The 5474-nt window shown below is 35.8% G+C and overlaps 1 protein-coding gene across 6 annotated transcripts in view; it reads left to right on the top strand.

Moving 5' to 3' along the window:
- The window catches only part of LOC106873461 (neuronal acetylcholine receptor subunit alpha-3), a 361951-nt gene that overhangs the window by 274068 nt on the left and 82409 nt on the right, over window positions 1-5474 (top strand). The gene's annotated exons all lie outside the window — the stretch shown is intronic.

Below are 5474 nucleotides of genomic sequence, written 5' to 3'. Positions count from 1 at the left end.
ATATATGTATGTGTATATTGAGTACGTGTTTGAATATGTATATGTATTAAAATACAATTCGGTCAGAATTTCCATGCGCTTACAGTTGTTTGATCAATGCATCTTTCAAGTGTTCATGAGATTACATGCAAGTAATCGAACATTTTGATAAGCAATTGTATGTGTATAAGAGCTCGTGTACAATCAGGGAGAAACTATTTAACAACGCTGGACATTTGCATTAAATTTATCCGTTCGGATCTAACTCGATTACTCGTGAATGTCTCAAATGAATTTCATTTACAAGGAACGGGAACAGCCATATATATATGTATATCAGGTCATTAAGAATGAAATGTCCGATTTTGAACTGAAAGTTTATTTTACTTTATCTCAACAAAAAAAAAATGAAGTTAATCAAAGCGCGAACCTAAATTATTAACACAATTTTGCCATCTTATTGGTAGCTTATTTATGCTGACAGTGAAGAATTCTGGAGAGCATGAGGTGATGAAATCACGAAAGGCTGTTTTTACATCTTCAGATTTGAAATTTTTCCTTGCAAAAAGTTGTCTAATGCCTGGCAAACATAATAGTCAGTTGGTGCAAGGTCTGGTGAATATGGTGGATGACAGAGTACTTCCAAGTTCAGTTCCTGTAACTTGAGTAGCGTTCTTTGTGCAACATGTGATCTTGAAAGAAAATTGGCCTGTCTCTATTGACCAATCTCGGTTGCTTAGTTGTAAATCCACTCATCATTTCATGCAATTGGTTGATGCATACATCCCCTGTAATTGACTTACAAGGTCTCATGAAACTGTAGTGGATGATACCAGCACTGGACCACCAAACAGACACCGTTAACTTCTTTTTGGTGAATATTGTTTTTTGGATTGTATTTTGGTACTTCGTCTCTATCCAGCCACTGTGAAGAACGCTTGCTATTGTTGAAAAGAATCCATTTTTCGTCACACGTAACAAAATTTTGCAAAAATGGTTTGCTTTTATGCCGTAACAGCAAAGAACAGCGTTTCAAGATGACGTGTCAGTTGATACTCTTTCATTTTGTGTGGTATCCACTTGTCCAGCTTCTTTACCTTGTCGATTTGTTTCTGATGGAATCGAAACATCGAACCTTGCTACTATCTCACGTGTAGTTTGAGATGTATCCGGTTCCACTACAGTTTCTAACTCATCATTATCCACCATGGTCTCAGGTCTTCCACGGGTCTGATTTTCAAGAGTGTTATGTCTCTAGCACCTTCGGATGATCTCTACTTGACTGCTACTCAACTGCTCCTCGTCAGCTACACAATCGCTACACTCAACTCCTCTATCAACGGCTAGACTACCTCTATTTATATGTCTTGGGAGGTCCTACGTCTTCGCTTGGGGCGTCGGCACAACAAAAAGTAAAGTCACCAGGCGTACAGTGCGCTCATTCGCTGTCTGGGATACATTGGTTCCACGACGGAACTCATATTCATAAACAACACGAAGTTTTGATCTATCCATGGGTTCATACATACAAACACACACGCATACTCACACATACACACACATACATATACACATACATACACACATGCATACATACATACATACATACTACACACATACATACATACATACACTAATATTAGCATAAAACGAAGCCTATCTTAGACACGTGACTGCTACAATTGCGATTTTGATCTATCCATGGGTTTACAAAAATTGATTTACAAGGGAAAACTCACAATATAACCAGACACTATTAATTGTTTTTCGAAAAGTGATGATGTAATTCTTCAGTGTTGTAAAACAAAGAATTGTCAGGATAGAGTTAACGAATGTCAAACTTCTATATCCAGATTACAAAGTTTCATATACCAATATAAATAATGCACTTGATTTTGTAAGTAAGTGTCCATCTGATAGCCTGGATATGCTTGGATTTTCACAAACGGAACCCGAATAACACGTACATTGCATATCCAATTTGTAAGTGGAAAAGTAAAAATATGCAAGGGTTTTCTGAAGTTTAAAATGTGACATGGTTTTCGTTAATACTAACGATGGAGTTTTGTATCTTTGCTGGAGCCCAGCTGCTCCATCTCCAGAAGAAGAATTTAAATAATTAAAAACAGAAGAGACCATACATACATACATACATACATACATACATACATACATACATACATACATACATACATACATACACACATACAGTTAGTTTACCCCATAGCTGCTGCCTAATAAATGAGCCTGTTCTTTTTACTCCATTGACATTGAAGAGAAATCCAAAAGACTGAGAGAAAATTATTTGTATACAAATTTACATACACACATCGGTTTGTGTCAGATTGTTATCTCAGGTAACTAGGGTGGTCAATCTTAGCGACAATATTTTTGTCTTTGTTTGTTCCGAGTGATAGAGTAGAGAAGTAGAGAATATGTTTGCGTTAGTTAGTCGAAACCTTTTAGGGTGTGACATTTCAGTATCGATCACGCGGTGAGGTAGCCACCTTGATAGTGTCAATTTATATATAACTGCCTGACAAGCATGGCTACCGAGTGATAGTAAACTGTAATCTGTCTAATGTACCTAAGCCAGCAGGATTCTAGATGGTATTCCAGGTTTATCAGCGTCCGATGGCTTGAAGTTCAAAAACAGAACGTATTTCTCTGGATAATAATAAGACAGGTCAGTTTTCCTCTTGATGGATACTGGAGCTTACTGGAGTATGTATTGTTTCTCAGGGAGAAACACTCATACACACATGCACACCCTTATATACATAACGCATTCCCACACCACATATATATAATATATAATATATATATATATATATATATATATACATATAGCTCAAAAGCTGCCGAGGTCGACTTTACCTTTCATCCTTTCAGAATCGTTAACATAAGTATCAGCTGAACACTAGGGTCAATGTAATCGGCTTAACCCTCCAACGAAAATGCTGGCCTTGTGTCAAAATATGAGACCAATATCAGTTTCTCACACTCTTGCTGTGGTGCTTTAGATAGGTTTAAATTCTCTGACAAATTTTGATTTTATGCCATACCTTTATGTCTCATGTGATTGGCAAATATGTGAGCTGAAGATGTGTTGTTTTCGTTAAATTTAATCTTGTGACTATGTTATTTTGCTTGCTTTTAATGTTGCCTCACTTGTGTGTTGTTGCCTCACATTGTATTACTGTAGAGGTGTTTGAGAGGGTGCTGTGACTCAGTTCATTCATTCTAATAAACGCGAAGAGACCCAAACTTGCTTCGTGTATTCGTTGCGGTGTCTGTAGGCTGCCATCATTTGGGAGTTTTTGTTGCCGAGAAAGAAATCTTACTTCAGCTTTTAAATGAATCATTGTGTTTCTATAAGGCAAATAGACTGTTTAGATATTGCACCTTTTCATTGTGTTCCTGTTGGTGATTTGTGATCTCTCACATATACTGTGGGCCAATTTTTGTATGGTAGGCTTGGTTGACATAATAGTGACTTGACGAATCTGCCTCTCCTTTCTCCTGGTTTGCGTTTCTAAGTTTTGTTTCATGTAGTTCTTTTATAAATGTATGGGCTAATTCATTTCTAGTTACAGATAGCATGGATAAATATCAATAACTGGAATTTGTTGTTAGAACACAAGGTATAGATTCGTTCCTCTCTATAGTCTTTTTTTCCTCTTCAACTTGTACCGGAATCTATCAGGAATCACATTCTATTTGTATCAATGTAAATTTTAGTTTCATACTTTTCTTGGGTTCTCTAAAAGCGCTCGCTGTTTGCAAACCTTCGGATTTAGTCAACTATCTTTGTTTATATCCAAGGATTGCATGCAATAAACGAAATCCTGAGACTACTTTGCTGGCTGGACACATATAAGATACATTCCTCATCAACCACCCTTATTTGATATGCTGTCAAGGTGTTTGTTTTTGTATTTGTGGATATAACAGAACTCTTGCGGACAAGATGATTTGAGACGATACGGCAGAAGGATCTATTTCTTGCCTTTTAAAACTTCTAGCTATAGTTGGGTATTTAAAAACATTCTTTTTCTGTTGAGGTGTTGAAATAGGTAAGGCAAAGCCAGCTTGATGCTTCAAAGAATGAAGTTTGCTATCTGCTAGATGTTTTCCACAGTGTGTTTTCTACTTCCTGGATATACAGTGCAATACAAGAGAACACAGAAGAAGCAACTGTTCTTATATTGCCACCAAATTATGCCGTAAATAAGGAGGTCAATAATTTTGAATGTCTACCTGACACTGAAAAAAACAATCTTTAACACAAATTAGATGGAAATTAGAGCATAACAGCAACAACAAGAATAACTCACAGGGTTATGCATACATCAACAACAACTATAAACTTTGTTCTGACACCTAACTGCTAGAAATGCAAGGAAAAGGAGTAAATATCCATATTCTATCACGGCGTTATACAGAAAAACTATACACATCCAAAATATTCAACTTTACGATTCCAGAGATTGTAGCGAACACAGGGAGGATATTTTGACCGTCCCACAGCCCACTACTAGAAGGAATCATTGATGGACTTGTGGCAAGTTTTTGGTGGCGTATCAGCATCCCCACAATTCCCTTGCGACACCACCACAGTAATACAAGATATGGATACAGTAGGATTATACTTAACTAAAGCCAACCTTACATACGCACATGCGAGTATGCTCATTTTTTGATAGCATCAAAAGCAAGACTGTAAAGCCATTTTAAATGTTATAGAAAAAAAGGTAAAGAAAAGTTCTGGGAATATAACCAGATAACTCGATCACAAAAGTAAATGTGTTTAAGGGCTTTAATATGACTTTCTCAAAATATAACAATATCAGTTCCAATGCACAATTTCTGATCAAAATTCTTGCAAAACAAATATAAAAACAGGCGTTTATTGATTTCCATATACCATTATTGCTTCCGTCATGGTTTTTAGTAGCTAAAGCCATATATAATTTTACAGATGCATTTAAATTGGTTGAACTGTTTATTGTCGCCCGTACTTACGCGTTCTAGAATTCTTTTATGAGTTATAAAGCTATGATACAATGTCATATCGACAAAAGCTGAAGTAAAACACCTCATCTGTTTTAAATCACAATAAATGTTCGTGTACTATGTAAATACCGGAATACACATGCGTCTACAGTATATACATACAGTACCTGAAGAAAATAAGGAATAAGTCATGAAGATAATTCCGTCCTTTATTAATTACACTTTGGTACAGATGTTACTACATACGTCATACAATAAAATAATGCGCTAAATAGCTAAATACGTTAGTTTTTGAATATATTATAGTCCTTTTGTCTGAGTTCTTGTGCAATAAAGCAGTCGTTGTCGAATAGTATAAGAAGCAATAAGTTTTACCAAGGTAAATGAAAGAAATCTTTACTAGGTATCATAATGATATTTTGCCATGTCCAGTTAGATATTTAATATAATATAAAATATCTGAGTAAAATTGTGGAGAA

This window comes from Octopus bimaculoides, chromosome 6 (assembly GCF_001194135.2).
Source record: "Octopus bimaculoides isolate UCB-OBI-ISO-001 chromosome 6, ASM119413v2, whole genome shotgun sequence".
NCBI lineage: Eukaryota > Metazoa > Mollusca > Cephalopoda > Octopoda > Octopodidae > Octopus > Octopus bimaculoides.
This window is presented reverse-complemented; position numbering and strand designations above follow the sequence as displayed.